Source organism: Mus musculus, chromosome 14 (genome assembly GCF_000001635.26).
Source record: "Mus musculus strain C57BL/6J chromosome 14, GRCm38.p6 C57BL/6J".
Classification (NCBI taxonomy): domain Eukaryota; kingdom Metazoa; phylum Chordata; class Mammalia; order Rodentia; family Muridae; genus Mus; species Mus musculus.
The window spans coordinates 75,929,176-75,949,249 of NC_000080.6; the positions used below are offsets into that span (position 1 = coordinate 75,929,176).

Sequence of the window (20,074 nt, forward strand, 5' to 3'; positions counted from 1 at the left end):
AGGAAAATGCCATATGGCACTCAACATTATTATATAAGAACTGAAAATTCTGTCAACAATAGCATTTGTCCATACCACACCTACCTCCTCCAAAACCAATGTGTGTAGCAGCCCGTAGGAGAAAACAACAGACTTCTTGCTCACGCTAGCCTCCTGAGGGGTGTCTAGTAAGTTTTCTCTACACACCTGCATCATTCTAGACTATAAAACCAAGTCTTAAAGGCTAACAGTTTAGCTGTAGTTCATGAAGAACATAGACAATGAATATCTTCTTCATTCTTTCATTCCTGACTGTTGCTATATAATAGATGCTCAAAGTTTACCTAAAGGGTTATTATACAAACTTGTGAAGCTTGGCTATGAAGCCATTGATTTTTTTTGTTGCATTTTTCCTTTTTATTAAAAAATTATACAATTTATGCTCAGTACAAATCCAAACGGTAGAAAAAGGAACACAAAGAAATCCATGTACCCAGTCCCATAAGTTTTCTGTATCGTTCTAGAAATGTTCTGTCCATGTATATGTGTATTTATCATTACTGAGAGAAAAAAAAAGACACGGGACCCTAATTCATTGCTTCCCAGCATGCTTTCAAAGCAACTATCTCATGGGTGTGTTTCTCCATGCATCCATCCAGACTTATCAGGACACTCTTTTTTAAAGGGCTGCCTGCCTGTGGGTGGAAGCTTGGAGTGCTCTGCAGTATCTTACACAAGGGGGTAAGCAGTAAGAAAACGCTTTCCATGTAAATGGGAGTACAGTCCTACTGATCAGAAATGCTGCAGGCAGTGTCTCACGATGAGCTCAGACTTGCAAGCAGCGTGGCAGGGTTGGCGGTGGACTCGAGCTTGCAGTATTCACTGGCTTGAGGCACAAGGCCCTTGCTGTGGCACTAACAGTCTTCAACTCAGCACCTAACGCCGTCTCATGAGCAACTGAAAATCCCTCCCAGGAGTTAGGATTGTACAGAGAAAGGCCACTCAGTTCGTGTCAGGAAACCATTAAATACCTCAGCAAGTATCTTCAGTACATCCCCTCATATTCATTCAATAGCACTAGAATCCTTCAAAATAGTCCTGAAGAGCATGGCCAGTCTGTCCACGATCATAACCAAACGTTTGCCCCGTAAGTGATCCACATCCTCGGAAGGTTCCAGACTCTACTCAATCCCCAAACCCCAAATCTGAACTACCCCAAAATCTAAAACTTTGAACATCGTGTTGGATTAGAGCGGCTCATACTCACTTTTACTGTTTAACTCCATTGGCTGAAAGACCCCTTTTAAAGGCAGGCAAACGCTCCTGTGTGCTGACTTAAGACTGCCTTACTGTTTGAGTCTTTGATAAAAATAGGAGGAACCGATCAGAATTTCGGCTTTATTGCTAAAGCCTTCTCTTTCACATCCGCATCATGATGACAGGCTAAAGCTCTCATTTTCTGGGCACATTCTTCTCCGTATAACAGGAAAAACAATGACCCTTTAGCAAAAGGAATCTGATTAGCTAACCGGCCTTCCACTTTGAGGCAATTGTTTATATTCTGAAACAGTGTAAGAGCCCGAAGAAGAATCTCATTTGCTACTTGGCTGTCATAAAGGGAAAGGAATGAAGAATCCACTTGGACACTCAGTAGTCCTTCTGTCATGGCTGGATTCTCAGACAAATTCAAAAGCAGCTTCAAAACCTGGACCTTGGTGCTTCCGTTTCCCAGCAGCAGCAGGTGGAACAGGCCAGCGACGGAGCCGCTGAGCAGGTGCTGGTAGTCGTTGGTGACTGTCCTGTTTGTCAGCAGCCTCAGTCCCACCAGCTGCACCGCAGAGTTCAGGGGATCAGCAAAGACGTCCTCACAGACTTGAGGGACGTATATCTTTATCTTAGTTTGATTTTCAACATTCACACTCAGGTTATTCAGTGCATTTAAAGCTTTCTCTTTAATACTTTGGTTCAGGGAGTTGATTTTGTTTCCAACAATTGGGATACCACCCAACTCACGAATAATGGCCTGCTTAGTGGAAAAGGCTGCATTATTTCCCAAGGTGACCAAGGCCTTTTCAGTAATGATAGGATCGTCGGTTGACTCCAGCAGATACAGAAGTTTCTTAAGCTGCTCTGCATTTAAGATATCGTCATAGGAGCCATCGGTTAGGTCTTCTGCGGATCGCGAAGGGCGCAGTCAGCGACCGCCTCGCCGCGGTCCCCGAGTCAGCCGGTAGATACAGTAGCAGGCGCCGGCGCCCAGAACCAGCCCTGCTGCCACCCAGCCCAAGTCCCGCGCGCCACCCATGCTGCTGCCTCGGAGCTGCAGGGAGCCGGGGAGCCAGGGCCACACGCAGGTGCAGCTGGGCCAGAACCAGCCCAGAGAAAGGAAATCGAAGCCATTGATTTTATAGTAAATAATAAAGACACTAACAAGGGAACTCTTCTCCATAGTATTAGTAATATAAAATACTGACTCTCAGAGAGGAATTCTGCTCTGTATAGTATTAACTTTATTTTCAACAAGTATAGACATCTTTAGTTTCTTGTCAATCTGTGCTCGTTTTCCATTACTGTAAGAAACAGACCACACATTCACTTACAAGAAAAAAGATCTAAGTCACAATCCTAGAGGTTTTAGTCCATGATCAGCTTGGACATCATCTGAGGAATTGAGTGAAGGGCAGGACCACTCACTGCATTACTGCAACGTGGAAAAGGGGAGGAAGGCCAGCTGGTACCACACCACCTCCTTTGAGGTTACATCTTCCTTGGCAAAAGACCTCCTCTACCTTTTACTAGGCTGCATTTCTTAAATGTCTACTACCTCACAATATACCACTGAGGGAATCAAACCTCAAACAAATGAGCCTTTCAGGGGAACAATTAAGGTTACAACTACACCATAATAGCACGTGTATATGGTATGTAACATGCATACCAAATATTCTTATAAAATAATTTATTTAGATTGAAAATTTAACTTTAAGGGAGGGGGTGGAGAGATGGCTCAGCGAGGTAAAACTGTTAGGATTTAATAAAGAAGAAAGCCCTATTAATATAATTATCAAATCAAAGAGACTAAGTTGAACATAGTAGTAGTACACCGGTATACATCTATAATCTGAGCAATGAAGTAACCGAGGCAGGAGAATCTCAAACTTAAGGCCAGGCTGGGATACACAGAGCCTGTAAAAAGGCTAAAGATTTTAAATTACAAACAGGGCTGGAGAGACAGCTCAGGGTCACAGCTTGCTGCACTTCTAGAAGGTCCCACCCAGTTCCACAATAGGCAACTCACACCCACTTGCCAACTCCAGCTGAGGGGCTGACTCTCCACAAGTGTTTGCACACATGTAGCACCCCCACCTGCCCCCAACACAGATCTAATAGAAAAAAAATCTTAAGAAAAATCAGTCAAGGGGCTAGGAAGATGGTCCAGTGGTTAAGAAAATGCACTGTTCTTCCAGAGGACTAGACTTCACTTCTCAGCACCTACCTCAAGTAGCTCACAAACGCAAGTTACTCCGCTCTGGGGAACAGAACTCCTCTGGCCTGCACATAATACCAAACAGACAGCCTACTTAAAGAAACCAAACAAACAGATTTTAAGTAACATTTATTCATGTAACAAGTATTTCTTATGCAGTCAGGCGTAGCATCCTTGGTGAGCACACAAGCAATGCATCAGATATAACCAACACAGGTAGTTTTACGTGTTAAGACTAAAACAGTGCTATCATGGTAAGTATGGTGCTCTGAGTGAGAACAGCCCTCATAAGCTCATATATTTGAATACTTAGCCATCAGAGAGTAGTAGTAGTATTTGAGAAGGATTAGGAGGGTGGCCTCTTGGAGGATGTATGTGGCTCTGAGGTTTCAAAAGTACACCCCAGCCCCAGCAACCTCTCTTTCCCTCCGTACCGTGGATCAGACTGTCCTCTTAGCTACTGCTCTAATGCCAGCCATGCTGCCCACTGTGCTGATACTGTAACTGTAAGCAAGTCCTCAATGAAATGCTTTTCTTCTATTCTTTTATAGGAGTTGCCTTGGTCATGGTGTCTCTTCACAGCAAGAGAATGGTGACCGAGACAGCTAGTAACTAGGAAGCTGCCCTGGGAGGAAGGCTACATTATGTCACCCAAGGGGGTCAGAGATGGCCACATGAACTGAGAACTGCATGGTAGGAAGGGGCTGCCACTTGAAGACTGTTTGTTCACATGTAGAAGCTGGAGATGAAACTGCCCTTGTTCTGTTTGAAAAACAGAAGGTGATCTCCTAGGCTGCTACCAATAGATGAGAGGAAGTTGTAGAAACTTCATGATCTGACCACAATTTTGAAGGCCAGATCATCTATGACCTTGCAAATTCAATAAATTAAAAAAAACAAACAAACATTTTTTAGCCTGAAACTCACCTTGTAGCACAGGCTGATCTCATGGCACACTTTATGTCACACTGACTTCTACAGAAGAGTCCCATACTTGGTTTGATGTACTACTGTGACAGTTTTGAGACTGTGAATCCACGAACAAATGCTCACATTATCTTTGTATAATTAGGTCTGTAAACTACATAGTTGTTCCTGAATGTATATTCAGAAATAAAGACTGTAGCTTACTTAGTATTATACAGCAGGATTCCTGAGTGGGCTTAGGTATGCTAAGATGACAGGCAGCCATGTGGGACAGGTAAGAGCAGTGGTTCTTAACCCTCCTAATACTGTGTCCCCTTAATACAGTACCTCAAATGCTGTGGTGACCCTCAACAATAAAATTATTTCACTGCTACTTCCTAAGAGTAATTTTGCTACTGTTACGAATCATAACGTAAATATCGGATATTCAGGATATCTGGTATGTGTGTGACCCCTGTGGGGGCTGCAACACTGGTGAAGGGGAATGTTACATGTATGAATAGAACACTCAGAAGACTGGTCTCAGAAGGACATACAGATGCTGGAGTTTGCATATATGCATACACTACACACATGTATGTGTGTATACACACACCACACACACACCCCAATACTGATATATTTTAAATGCATAAAGTGTAGGGTACCACGAGTTAAAAAGTAGGCACTTGCCGGGTGTGGTGGCGCACGCCTTTAATCACTCAGGAGGCAGAGGCAGGCGGATTTCTGAGTTTGAGGCCAGCCTGGTCTACAGAGTGAGTTCCAGGACAGCCAGGGCTATACAGAGAAACCCTGTCTCGAAAAACCAACCAACCAACCAACCAAACAAACAAGTAGGCACTTAAGGGAAGCCTAAAAAAGGGTAGAGAAACAGTTCACTGGTTAAAAGTACTGGCTGCTCATCCAGAGGACCATCCTATTCCCAGTTCCCACATAGCTAAGTCACAACTGTCAGCAACTACAGTTCCAAGAGATGTGATGCCCTCTTCTGGCCTCCAAGGGCACTGCACATATATGGCACAGACTTACATGCAGGCAAACGCCCATACACATTAAATGATAATCATTCTTAAAAAAACACACACAAAATACTCTAAGAGAACTTGCTGCTCTTGCAGAGAACCTGGGTTCAACTCCCAGCACCCATGGTAGCTCACAAGCACCCTGAGTTCCAGGAGATTTAATGTCCTCTTCTGGTCCCCACAGGTACCAGGCACAAGCTCTGTGCATAAACATACATAATAATACATGCAGGCAAAATACTCATTGAAAATAAATATTTCACTTCCTTAGTTAGAGTCACGCCAAGATATTTTATATTATTTGTGGCTATTGAGAAGGGTGTTGTTTCCCTAATTTCTTTCTCAGCCTGTTTATTCTTTGTATAGAGAAAGGCCATTGACTTGTTTGAGTTTATCTTATATCCAGCTACTTCACCGAAGCTGTTTATCAGGTTTAGGAGTTCTCTGGTAGAATTTTTAGGGTCACTTATATATACTATCATATCATCTGCAAAAAGTGATATTTTGACTTCCTCTTTTCCAATTTGTATCCCCTTGATCTCCTTTTGTTGTCGAATTGCTCTGGCTAATACTTCAAGTACTATGTTGAAGAGGTAGGGAGAAAGTGGGCAGCCTTGTCTAGTCCCTGATTTTAGTGGGATTGCTTCCAGCTTCTCTCCATTTACTAGATGATAAAAACTTCAAATCTCTGAAGAAAGAAATTAAAGAAGATCTCAGAAGATGGAAAGATCTCCCATGCTCATGGATTGGCAGGATCAACATTGTAAAAATGGCTATCTTGCCAAAAGCAATCTACAGATTCAATGCAATCCCCATCAAAATTCCAACTCAATTCTTCAACGAATTAGAAAGAGCAATTTGCAAATTCATCTGTAATAACAAAAACCTAGGATAGCAAAAAGTCTTCTCAAGGATAAAAGAACCTCTGGTGGAATCACCATGCCTGACCTAAAGCTTTACTACAGAGCAATTGTGATAAAAACTGCATGGTACTGGTATAGAGACAGACCAGTAGACCAATGGAATAGAATTGAAGACCCAGAAATGAACCCACACACCTATGGTCACTTGATCTTCGACAAGGGAGCTAAAACCATCCAGTGGAAGAAAGACAGCATTTTCAACAATTGGTGTTGGCACAACTGGTTGTTATCATGTAGAAGAATGTGCATCGATCCATACTTATCTCCTTGTACTAAGGTCAAATCTAAGTGGATCAAGGAACTTCACATAAAACCAGAGACACTGAAACTTATAGAGGAGAAAGTGGGGAAAAGCCTTGAAGATATGGGCACAGGGGAAAAATTCCTGAACAGAACAGCAATGGCTTGTGCTGTAAGATCGAGAATTGACAAATGGGACCTAATGAAACTCCAAAGTTTCTGCAAGGCAAAAGACACCGTCAATAAGACAAAAAGACCACCAACAGATTGGGAAAGGATCTTTACCTATCCTAAATCAGATAGGGGACTAATATCCAACATATATAAAGAACTCAAGAAGGTGGACTTCAGAAAATCAAATAACCCCATTAAAAAATGGGGCTCAGAACTGAACAAAGAATTCTCACCTGAGGAATACCGAATGGCAGAGAAGCACCTGAAAAAATGTTCAGCATCCTTAATCATCAGGGAAATGCAAATCAAAACAACCCTGAGATTCCACCTCACACCAGTCAGAATGGCTAAGATCAAAAATTCAGGTGACAGCAGATGCTGGCGTGGATGTGGAGAAAGAGGAACACTCCTCCATTGTTGGTGGGATTGCAGGCTTGTACAACCACTCTGGAAATCAGTCTGGCGGTTCCTCAGGAAATTGGACATAGTACTACCGGAGGATCCAGCAATACCTCTCCTGGGCATATATCCAGAAGATGCCCCAACTGGTAAGAAGGACACATGCTCCACTATGTTCATAGCAGCCTTATTTATAATAGCCAGAAGCTGGAAAGAACCCAGATGCCCCTCAACAGAGGAATGGATACAGAAAATGTGGTACATTTACACAATGGAGTACTACTCAGCTATTAAAAAGAATGAATTTATGAAATTCCTAGCCAAATGGATGGACCTGGAGGGCATCATCCTGAGTGAGGTAACACATTCACAAAGGAACTCACACAATATGTACTCACTGATAAGTGGATATTAGCCCCAAACCTAGGATACCCAAGATATAAGATACAATTTGCTAAACACATGAAACTCAAGAAAAATGAAGACTGAAGTGTGGACACTATCCCCCTCCTTAGAAGTGGGAACAAAACACCCTTGGAAGGAGTTACAGAGACAAAGTTTGGAGCTGAGATGAAAGGATGGTCCATGTAGAGACTTCCATATCCAGGGATCCACCCCATAATCAGCATCCAAACGCTGACACCATTGCATACACTAGCAAGATTTTATCGAAAGGACCCAGATGTAGCTGTCTCTTGTGAGACTATGCCGGGGCCTAGCAAACACAGAAGTGGATGCTCACAGTCAGCTAATGGATGGATCACAGGGCTCCCAATGGAGGAGCTAGAGAAAGTAGCCAAGGAGCTAAAGGGATCTGCAACCCTATAGGTGGAACAACATTATGAACTAACCAGTACCCCGGAGCTCTTGACTCTAGCTGCATATGTATCAAAAGATGGCCTAGTCGGCCATCACTGGAAAGAGAGGCCCATTGGACAAGCAAACTTTATATGCCCCAGTACAGGGGAACGCCAGGGCCAAAAAGGGGGAGTGGGTGGGTAGGGGATTGGGGGTGGGTGGGTATGGGGAACTTTTGGTATAGCATTGGAAATGTAAATGAGCTAAATACCTAATAAAAAATGGAAAAAAAAACCCAAAAACAAAACAAAAAAAACCCAAACAAACAAAAAAAAGAAAATAAATATTTAAAGAGACTAAAGTTAGTAACTAAATGAGAAGAGTATGTCAAGGACAAAACCCTAGAGGAGACCTAGGAAATTCCAATTCAGTGAAGAACTTAACTACCATGAGATGGAGTCTAGCCTTCAGCTAGTACTCTACAGCCAGCTTTACTCACAGGCTGACTTTGTGTGTTCCTTCATCTCTTCAGGATGGTTAGTAGGTAAGATTCCTTCTGCTTTACCTACTACATGATGATGTTCCTGCCTGGGAGGTCCCCCAGCTCCCCACAGCTATTAAACGTCCAGACTCCCCTCTGACTTTACTATGTTAGTGGATTTATAAACTCTACAATTTACTGCTTATGCCTACTTCTTACACAACATAAAACAGGGCACTAAATCAGTTTAATCTGTTTTTCAAAAGTAGTATCTCTGGTTGTTTTTTTTTAATGTTTCATGACTTAGTATGCTTAGATACTTAAAATACCTGTTGACCAATGAGTAATAAATTATGTTCAGGAGCTATGAAGCATGGGGAAGTAAGAAAAGTATATAAATCAGTGTGACATGCCATAGCTTAAACAGAAATGACTCATAGTTTCCAAAGTCCTGGGAAGCCTGGGAGACTCTGGGTTGAGCACAAGTCTCACAACTTTTATCCAGCAAATACTTTATACCCATTAGCTGCCAGACACATTTCTAGTGACTATCTTTACTAGAAATGCATCCTTGAAACCAACAAAATGACACAACTACTATTTCACCAAAATTACTAAAGCACTCCAGATTTGATACATACAGAAAGTAGAGTAGATATGTAGACAGATACATAGATAGAATGATTTGCTGTTCTACCTCTCTCCTGCCAATATGTGTAGCTCTAAATTCAGTTATCATATCAAGCCTCATTTAAAGTTGCAAGATCAGAAACTAGGTAAATATTCCAAGTGGAAATAATAATATATCTTATATTACTATATTTGTTTGGTAATCCAACATTCATGGTACTAATACTATTGGTTTTACACTCAAGGGACTTCAGAGCAAGATCTAAGAGAGGAAGGCACATGCAAGCTTCTTTTTTCCTAACATGCTAGACAATATTTTGAAACCACCAGACCTGAAAGAAGTAACCTGTCTACATTGTCCTGGATCCCATTTGATATTGGTTCAAATGCCAGCTTTGCCATTTATGAATTGTGAGGCTAAGAAAACCATTTAACTTTCCTGCAATTCAATTTTCTCACTTGGGAAAGTGGAAATAAGGTTTTCTAAGAGGTGGTAACTGAAAGAACTAATTCAGGTGACACGAAGCTATGCAAGCTGACCTTTTGCCTGGAAGTCATTGTCACTCATCAGTCATTTAAAAATACAAACAAACAAGCAAACAAAAAACAATCTTTTTTTCTATTTATAACCGAATGATTGCTTTTAAAGTTTTCTTTGCAATACCTTATGACAACTATATCAGAGTCTTGAGGCAAGATGCAGACAATAATGTTTAAGAGTCACAGCTTATACTTTGGGGATAAGAAAGTACAAAGACTAAGTTCTAATCATCTCAAAGTGTGAGTTGACCCCACTAGTAGGTTAAAGACCTCACTGACAGCATTCAGTGGTCGCAGGCACTAAGTAGCTCAGTGATTCAACATACTGAGTAGGATCCTCCCTCAGTAACAAAGGATCATATGACATCTTTTCTTAGTCTGAAAGGCATCAAGGAACCACAGTCCAAAGAATGAAAATCCTAGTGCCTACAGGGACCAGGAGAAGCACACGAGGCTTTATGTTATCAACGAAGAAGCAGATACACACTTAGGTCTGGGAGTGAAGCTCCTCCTCAACTTTGTCCCTTTTGCGGTGGACAGTGGTGCCACATGTAAGTCAGATTCACAAGCCAGACAGCAGTGATTCATGTTAACCACTGCGACTGCTTCCTGGCCTAACCTCACCTGTGAATCACCACAATTTCCTAACATAAAGGTAAAAGCATCTGAGGGACAAGCTCCTTTTTCTGGATTGTAATGACTCCAGATGGACTAGAGAGAAACAGTCTTGGTTCCAGCTAAGGGAACATGGTCACCTATGTGGGCCATCTTCAACAGCCAGCTTGAAGTCTTTAGAAACAGATTTCCAACAAATGCTATCAGGGACAGCACTGCTCATTGGGCCCAGAGGCAGAGATGGTTGTCCTGGCGACAAATCTAGCAAACTAAAAGCAATTCAGTTTTGTCTGGGGCCAATCTATAAATGGTGTAATTCCAGTGACTTCTCTTCCTACCATGTAAAACTGTCCACTCAAAATTCTTAAGTAAGGATTTCACACTCAGTAATGGGAGGTTTAAAATCAAGTGCTCAGTTTGATTAGATTTGTTCAGAGTTGACAGAATAAGATTAAAAAAAAAAGTCATTATCTAAATAGACATTGCTAAGAAGGACAGTGAAGAAGGAGATGGTCATCCATAATACAGATGATCATTCTATTCAGTTTTGCCTCAGGTTAGCTTTAAGCTATGAGTGAACAAAGACAGACTTACACTGAGGTATTTTCATTCTGCGAAGCTATGAGGCTCTGGGAAACCACTACCATATGCTAACACTGCTGGTCAGCACTTAGTACTTCTCACCCCCAAACACAGATGAAAACATACTACTTTGTATATATGTCAGTCAATGCAGAACTGCAAACCTTTCATTTTCAAATACGGACCTTTGCTAGTGTTTGCTGGGTGAATGGGAAACACTCCCTGAACTCCAGGAGCTCCCAATCTAAGAGAGAGACAACAGTAATAAAGTCCAATGGAAAGCGAACGAGGTCAGCAGTGTCTTAGGAGACAGCAGCAAGAACTGGGGAGGCGGTGCTTGCTGTGTGCGGCAGCTGTCAAGAAGCTTTCACATCTGTGTTGCATGGGAAGGAATGGAGGCTGGCAAGCAGAAAGCAGATGAAGACCCTGGAGAGCAGGTCAGGAAAGCACATGTCGCACTTGGGGCACAAAGTGACTAGTCTTGACCTAGTGCTCACTTGACTTAGAATGTCAGAGAGAAGGGCACAGAGGCACTTTGTTGTCTGGCCCTAAAATTTTTTTGATTTAAGAAGACATACTCCCACATTAAACAACAAGGAAACCCATACATCTGGGTCCCACAAGAGAGGAAGCACATTTGGTACTAGTAAAAGATCAAGAACAAGCTGAAGATGCGAGTTCGAGGCCAGCCTGGTCTACAGAGTGAGTTAGAAACCCTGCCTCGAAAAACGAAAAAAACAAAAACAAAAACAAAAAAAGAAAGAAAGAAAGACCAGAGATGCTCATGGTGAAATAGCACTTACACATTCAAAGACACGGGATGACCTGAAAGAACAATATTACTTAAGTAAAAACTTCAGTCTATTGTGATTTCATTTTTTAGTATATTTTCCCAGTAGAGTCTATACTTACTTGGAAATTTGTTATCTCACCAAAAAATAAAAATAAAATAAACAAAACAAACAAACAAAACCAAAGCAAACCTCCTAGGGCATGCAGTCTCCAGCAGCATATTTACTGGTGGACAATGCTATGGTCTGTCCTTTGATATGTGAAGGGGTACTTGCTGCTGACAAAGCTCTCTAAGGTATCTTCCTTGCCCTAAACAGCATGTCCTGAGAGGATCTGTTTTAGTTCTTTTGTAGGTAGGGTGGGTAAGACAGAGTCTCTGTATAACCCTGGCTGTCCTTGAACTCACCATGCAGTCAGGCTGGCCTGGAACACAGAGATCTGAGGCCTCTGCCAACCATGTTTGGATTAAAGTTGTGTGCTGCCACACCTGGCTATTTTGTGTTTTAAAGGGGGTAAATGATGTAATTATATTATAATCTCAGAAAAAATAAAAAATTACAATGCAAAAAGCTGACGAGCTTCTTCACACCATTCTTTACTTGCAAATAGACAATTAAAAAGTTCTTACTTCAAAATTCATGATGTCTTTATTTTTAATAGCTGAATAGTAGTCTATTGTGTAGATGTACCACTTTTTTTTTCTTTCTTTTAAATTATTTATTTATTTACACCCCAAATATTGCTGCCCACTTCTCCCTCTCTACATTTTTTTTTAAAATCCATTCTTCAGTTGAGAGACATCTAGGTTATTTCTAACTTCTAGCTATTACGAATAAAGCTGCTATGGCTACAGCTGGTCAAGTGTCTTTGTGAGATGGTAGGACATCTTTTGGGTATATGCCCAGGAGTGATATCTGGAGGTAGAACTATTTCTAGACAAGAATCTAGCAGAATTGTCCTCTGAGAGGCTCCACCCAGCAGCTGATTCAGACAGATGCAGACACCCACAGTCAAACAGTGGATGGAGCTTAGAGGCAATTATGAAAGAACAGGAGCAAAGACTACAGCCTCTAAGGGGATAGGAACTCCACAGAGAGACCAACAGAGTCAACTAAGCTGGACCCTTGGGGCTCTCAGAGTTTGAACCACCAACCAAAGAACATACATGGGCTGGACCTAGGCCTCCCCACTCCTAAGTAGCAGATGTGCAGCTTAGTCTTCACGTGGGTCCCAAGCAACTGGAGTAGGGGCTATCCCAAAAGCTCTTGCCTGTATATGGGATATGTTCTTCTAGATGGGCTGCCTTGTCTGGCTTCAGTGAGGGAAGATGTGCCTAGCCTCACAGAGACTTGATATGCCAGAGTCCGGAGATACCCAGGTGAGCCCTCACCTGTTCAGAAGAGAAAGGGAGGGTGGTGGTGGAAGGAGTATAGGAGAGGGTAACTGGGAGGAGGGCAGTGGGCAGGATTTAAAGTGAATAAGTAAGTAAGTAAATAAATAAAATAAAAAGCATCCCTCTGCATCCTTTATCATGAGTTACCTGGACAGAGCTGGGACAGCTGTTCTTGCATGGTTAGGAGCCACAAGATTAACGGCAACATTTGCAATTGTAGAGTATTTACACTGAGAAAAAAATGCCATTGTCTCATTTTTACAGATGGAAAAAACAAGGAAGCAGGGCACATGTGCTGCTAAGATCAATAGGTGGGGAGTTGGTCTGACTCCAGAGCTCAACCTCTTAACTCTTTGCCCTAATTACCAAGACATCAAAAAGACCGTATGTATTTTATGTGTGGGTATTGTGCCTGTGTATCTGTGTGTGCATACTGGGTGACTGCAGAGACCAGAAGAGGGTGTTGGATTCCATGGGACTTGAGCTAGAGATGGCTGTGAGTCACCATATGGATCGTAGGAATCCAACCTGGCACCTCTAGAACCATTTCTCTAGTCCCAGAATTATTTTCTAATGGAAGTCTCAATCATACCTAGAACAAAACGGTCCTTCCTCAGGGGAAGTAACCAAGAGTATGGCTACTTCAGTGGAGTGAATGCTCCCTATTTCTAACATGCTTTCTGGAAGACCAGGTTTACCTCAGATCTTCTGACCACCTCCTTAGTGTGCACTCCACTCTTTACCAGAGCAGCAATAACTACTCACTTTGGACATGACTGAGCTTATAGCCTACACTACAGGTGGGTTCTAACAACTCCATGCAATCCCATCTTCCTTGACACATTTGCTGGTCAAGACATAAACTCAGAATTTATGATGGCCAACTGAAGAAAGTGAAGAGTTTTATTTTAAAGCTGATTAAAGATATCATTTAGGGGCTAGGAAAGTGACTCAATGGATAAAAAGCTTACTGGATAAACATGAGGACCAGAGCTTGGACCCCTAAAACCCAAGCAAACACTAGGCAGGTGTGCTGACTGCCTGTAATTCTAGCACTCAGAAGGCTGAGATAGGGGATTCCCAGAACAAGCTGGCTGGCTAGCTAGACAAGTGAGCTGGTGAACTGTGGATTTGGTAATAGACCCTGTATCTCAATGAAAAAAAGTGAAGAATGATTTTGGTGTGTATTCTAGACCTCCGTAAGCCACACAAGATCACATACACACCTAGTTGTGTGTATGTCTGATAATGTCATTTCAACTCCAAAGGAGTTCTATACGAACAAAGAGGCTGGAAACAAATGGCAGCTATCTCACTCTTAGAAGAAAAGATAGCCTGAGGACAGATCCAAAGAAGTTCTCAATCTGGAGAAAGACTTCTGAGATTAGAATCAGCTGAGGGGGCTCTGAAATCTCCAAATGAAGACTTCTGCATTCAGAAGTCCACCATAACACTGTATTTGTTATGCCAGTCAAAGTACTTATTTGAGGCTAGCCTGGACTACAGAGCAAGACAGTTTAAAAAACAAAGGAGAATTACGAAGTAAAGCTCAGTGGATTGCCTCACATTTTAAAGACCTAGGTTCAATCTCTAGTGGCACATACATCTAGATGTGTGGTCCACGCCTATACTGTTAGCACTTAGGAGACAGAGATAGGAAGATCAAAATATCAAGGCAATCCTGGGCTACAGGAGACCCATCTTTAGGAAATCCAAACAAAAGCAATCATAAATCAAATCAAAAGTATATAATATTTTAAGATTTATTTTACTTATGTGTATACGTGAGTGTATATACATATAGGCATGCATGTAGGCCAAAAGAGGGTATCAAATCTTCTAGAACTGGAGTTACATACCAATTGCAGCCACCTGATATAGGTGCTTGGAATTGAACCAGGGTCCTCTGCAAGCAGCATGTTCTCTTAACCAGTGAGCCAGCTCTCAAGCCAAGGTATTTAAGCCAAGGATATGACTCGGTATGTAAAGTGCCTATCTGCCTATTAAGACCACACTGAGACCACAGTGTAAGGAGAGAACTGACTCCTGTACACTGTTCTGCGACCTCCCTCCACACGTGTGCTGTGCCACATGTGGAAACACCTGCATGTGCTCACTTGTACACAAACATACTCTCACTCATGGTATAATACAAATTTAATAAACAAGATTTGTAAATAGAAATTTATATAAATATATTGTTTTGAATGAAAAATTATATGACAAACTTATTTTAGAAGACCTTGCACATTATGAACATCACTCTAATAAAATCAAAAGTATATAATATATAAATATATAAAATATTAATATTTATTTTATTTGTGTGTATACCTGAGTGTTTATACATGTAGGTATCTAAGCAGACCAAAAGAAGGTATCAGATCCTCTGGAACTAAAGTTACTTGCAGCAAGATAGTCAAAGATTTCTTTAGCCACGGATGCAATAACAGGATTAAGGGTAGGTAAGACATGGGACCGTCTCCCACGCATGACTGTAAAACACAACCTACTTCCCCATCTAAGGTCATAACTCAAAAAGAGGCTCAGGTATTTTTCTTCTCCATCTTTCACAGGTTCCCCCAGAGAAAGGGTTTTCTTCTCTCTCCCTCCCTCCCTTCCTTCCTCCCTCCCTCCCTCCCTCCCTCCCTCCCTCCCTCCCTCTCTCTCCTGAAGAAAAACCCACACACATCCACAGAATTAAAAATATACTTAAAAAAAATCTGTTCTTTTCTTTGGCCATGTGGTTCTGTGGTTCTTAGGAACTGAACCCAGGTTCCGTGGCAAGCACCTTCACCCACTGAGACATCTTGTCAGCCTCTGAAGAAAACCTGTTGTGACAAGTACTTTCAGATGAGTTAAGCATGTAGAAGACCCCAGTGCTGCAATGACTTTCCTGTAAGAAAATACATTAGGATGGCAGGTGTGCCTGCGGCTGAAGAAGTGAAACACGGTCATAGAGTGCCTGAAGAATCCAATCATATGTGTAATTCTGAGGTGTGGGAGATCCCTCTTGCCAATTCAGCTCTCAAATACTTCTGCTTCAATGTTACCTACATCTGGAATTCTGCCTTTCCATTTGCATTCAAAGGCACTAGCACACTTCTGCTCTCACTGCTGCAATGCCAATAAATATATTCTTACCAAAGCAGGTACCTGTAGGTGTTTTGTTTTGTTTTGTTTTTTCCAGTTTTTTTTTTTTTTTCAGGCTCTTTGGAGCAAGAACAGTACCATCTGATTTTGGACATGGAAATTATGAAAACCCTTCAGTCCTTCCTCTTTCATCAGTATCACTCTTTCTGTGTGGTATACAGGATGGAATGGAGCTAATCTGATATAGTCACAATAGGATATACACACAGGCTATAATAGCCATCTCCAGGTAGAAAAATCTGTCATTTCTTAACCACACAAGTTTGAGTTCACTTAGTCCCAGAGTTTTCCTCAGAATATCCCCCAAACTCCTTTCTGAAGCAGCTCTGAGTCTTTCAGATGCTCTATGTCTGAGTTATCTCTTTAGCTTTTCACTTCCTGCCCTATTTCTAATCATTAGCCTATGGTCAGAGCGATCCAGTTATAATACAAATCTCTTCATATTCTACCCAGTTAAAAAAAAAAGTTAGTACCTCCCTAAATGGCATGCAAAGCTCTTAACTTTCAGGCCTCTGCCTTTCTCTCACTTCCCAATTATTTACTTACTCTTTACTATGTGCCATGAAAGAACTAAACAGATACACACCAAAACTAAAGCCAAAAAAGTAATAAAGCCCTTGTTCTTGTGAGAGCCTTAACTAAAGTAGGGAAAATTGGAAGTAAAGCTAGGTGTGATAGTTTGTATATGAGTGGCCCAGGGAGTGGCACTATTAGGAGGTGTGGCCTTGTTGGAGTATGTGTGTCACTGTGGGCTTAAGACCCTCACTTTATTAGCTGCCTTCCACTATTAGTCTTCCACTAGCCGACTTCAGATGAAGATGTAGACTCAGCTCTGCCTGTACCAAGGCTGCCATGCTCCCACCTTGATGATAATGGACTGAACCTCAGAACTTTTAAGTCAGCCCAAATTAAGTGTTGTTCTTTATAAGAGTTGCCTTGGTCATGGTGCCTGTTCACAGCAGTAAAACCCTAACTAAGACACTGGGTACATGCTATAGTTTAAGAGGTGTGATACATTAGAGAATGAGGTGGGGTGGTCAAGTTGGGCCTTAATGAAAAGGTATCTCTGAGAGGAGATTTGAAAAAGTAAAAGGCTGCCTGCCTCAGGCTGAAAGTCACAGCCAGCACAAGGGCCTGGGATGGGAACAAGGCTAGAAGCCTGTGAAAATGGAGTGGTTGGTGCAGAGTGTGTGGTGAGGGGAGAAGAGACAAGGAAGGAGAGAGGGCACACAGATTATATGGTGACCATGGAGGCCTCCACCAACTATCACAAAGACTTGACTCTTTCTGAGCAAGGCAGGAAGTACTGGGAAAACAAAACAAAACAAAACAAAACAAAACAAAACAAAAAAAAACCCAAAAGGAATGGCATGACCCAGAGTTTAAAGGTCCTGGTACTGTGGTGCAGATACTGTGCTGAGGAGACCAGGGTGGGAAGCAGGACTCCGCAGGACTCAGAAGAAAGCATGACCACTTCTGTGGCTTATTTAAGGGAAGGCTGGGCTATAGAAAAAAGATTTTGAGATTTTAAGAAAAACCTGCAAGATTTTCTAACAGACTTGCTGTGGGTTGGAAAGGTTTTGGACCAAGGAGGTGGGTGTGTCATTATCTGGGCTAAGAAACTGATGGGACTAGGTTCTGACAATAGATCTGAGTTGTTTCTGACATATTGGAAATGCAGTAGATATTCAGACAGGCATGTATGAATCAAAACGTATGTGTGTGAGAATTCATGACTTAAGTGGCACCTGTCATTTTTCACAAGCTTACACATCTAGGCTTACAGAGCTTACAGTCCTCCTTGTGTCTTTATGACAGCCCATCTATCCATTCAGAAGGGCTTTCCCACTCTCCTGTTTTTCTACTTAGTCAAAATAATCTCCACCTTCAAAAGACTGATGTCATCTACTCTGTGAAACACATGATCAGCATTTCCTGAATCACTTTGTTTCTTCCCTTCAGTCACTTAAGACTAAAATATGAATATCTGGCCATATAGCATATTTTTAAAGCGATATAATTTCCATTTTCATTTTGGTAAAAGGCAGATATTCTGCAAACACAGCAGGTGGCTTGCCTGCTCGCATCTTCACATAAGTCCTTTATGGAAAAATTAAAACCACAAAGAGGTCTCCATGAGTAGCCCAATACTTGATTTTGTACTTTTTCAACATTTGTAGTTATCTGAAGATCATTTTTCAAAAAGGCCCATATTATAGCATAAACTTTTTAGGCTGCAAAGAATGAAATATCTTTTGACAGTTTTACAAAGCTAATTTTCATTTTGACTGTCATTCCTTTCTTTGCCCCAGGGAGGCATTTAAACTAGGGGAAAGATTAGACAAAAGAACAGAACCACATTTAGCCCTTTTTTGTGCCCCTTCCAGGAAACAGCATCTAATACAATCAAGAAAGGGGGGGGGGGTTACAATACAATACGACTTTAGAGATGCTGGGTTCAACTACCCGGCTCCCAGGTAAGAATGCTGGCCAGCTAGGAGACCACTTCTTAGGCAGCACTTTCTCAAGACGCAGTACTGCATGGCTACAACCAGCCCCTAAGGGAAGTTGCTTAGCAACAGTATCTATCCCATGCACAACTGTTTCTCTAGTGCCTAAAATGCACCTTGCAGATAGTACAGAATGAACAAATGAGTAGAGAGATGGATGGATAAGTAATTCTAATCTCATGGTGCTGAAACCTATCAAATACAAATCATGAAACTGGTATTAATTTATTTCAGGATTTAAAAAATAATAATGATTCGCCAGGTGGTGGTGGTGCACACCTTTAATCCCAGCACTTGGGAGGCAGAGGCAGTTGGATCTCTGTGAGTATGAGGCCAGCCTGGTCTGCAGAACAAGTTCCATGACCCAGAAGGTTATACAGAGAAACATCAGAGAGAGGGAGGGAGGGAGGGAGGGGAGAAGGGGGGTGAGGGAGTGGAGAGAACTGATTCAAAGTCACTGTCTTTTTTCTTATAAACGCTTTTTAAAAAAAGATTTATTTATTATTATATGTAGGTACACTGTAGTTGCCTTTAGACACACCAGAAGAGGGCATCAGATATTATGGATGGTTGTGAGCCACCATGTGGTTGCTGGGATTTGAACTCAGGACCTTCGGAAGAGCAGTCAGTGCTCTTACCCACTGAGCCATCTCTCCAGCCCCTTCAAAGTCACTGTTTTTAAATAGTGATTACAAAATGTTAATGGCATATAGAAGTTGGTGAGCTGAAACAGAAATCTCATTAATACTATACAACTTTATAAAATTCTCAACAGATCAAAAAGCAAGATGATATTCTGGCAACCATACTTCGTCAGACAGTAGTTTGATACATATTCATTGTAGGGAAGTTACAGACTGAAAATAAAACAGTACAAAGACCTCTGAAACATGTCATAAGAAAAACAAGATTTGTGGCGGGGAGGGTGGCATCGTTAGAAAAACCTCTGCCTAGTATGAAGACTCGAGCTTGCTCCTCAGTAGCTGAGCCAGGGTGTGATACTACAGTGCTGAGAAGGGAGACAGGTAGATCAGTTCCTGAAATGGCAGGCCAGCCAGCCCACTGCAAGTAGCAAGCGCCACACCAACGAAGAGCCCTGTCTCAAAACACAGGGTCTCCAAAACCAAACCAAACCACCTCAACACAAACAGACAAACAAACAAAGATGGCAGGTGGAAGGCACCGGAGGACACCATTCGGATGACCTCTGACCTACACACTACACACACTCAAACGTGCACTCACCTGAGTAACCGCATGCACACAAGCTTACATAAGTCCAAATAAACACCCTAGCAGCTAGCTCTGATTTCAGAACATAATACAGTAGGTTGAAGTAACTCCAACAGCTGATTCTGAAATTTCTCTAACAAAGACGTTCTTATTATTCCCTTCTGTTTTGTTTTGAGACAGGTCTCACTATTTAGCC

General features: G+C 41.9%; 1 protein-coding gene and 1 pseudogene across 2 annotated transcripts in view; both read right to left on the reverse strand.

Annotated features, from left to right (window-relative positions):
- The window catches only part of Gtf2f2 (general transcription factor IIF, polypeptide 2), a 113,938-nt gene that overhangs the window by 32,248 nt on the left and 61,616 nt on the right, over nt 1-20,074 (reverse strand). The gene's annotated exons all lie outside the window — the stretch shown is intronic.
- On the reverse strand, nt 382-2,370 carry Gm9209 (predicted gene 9209; annotated as a pseudogene).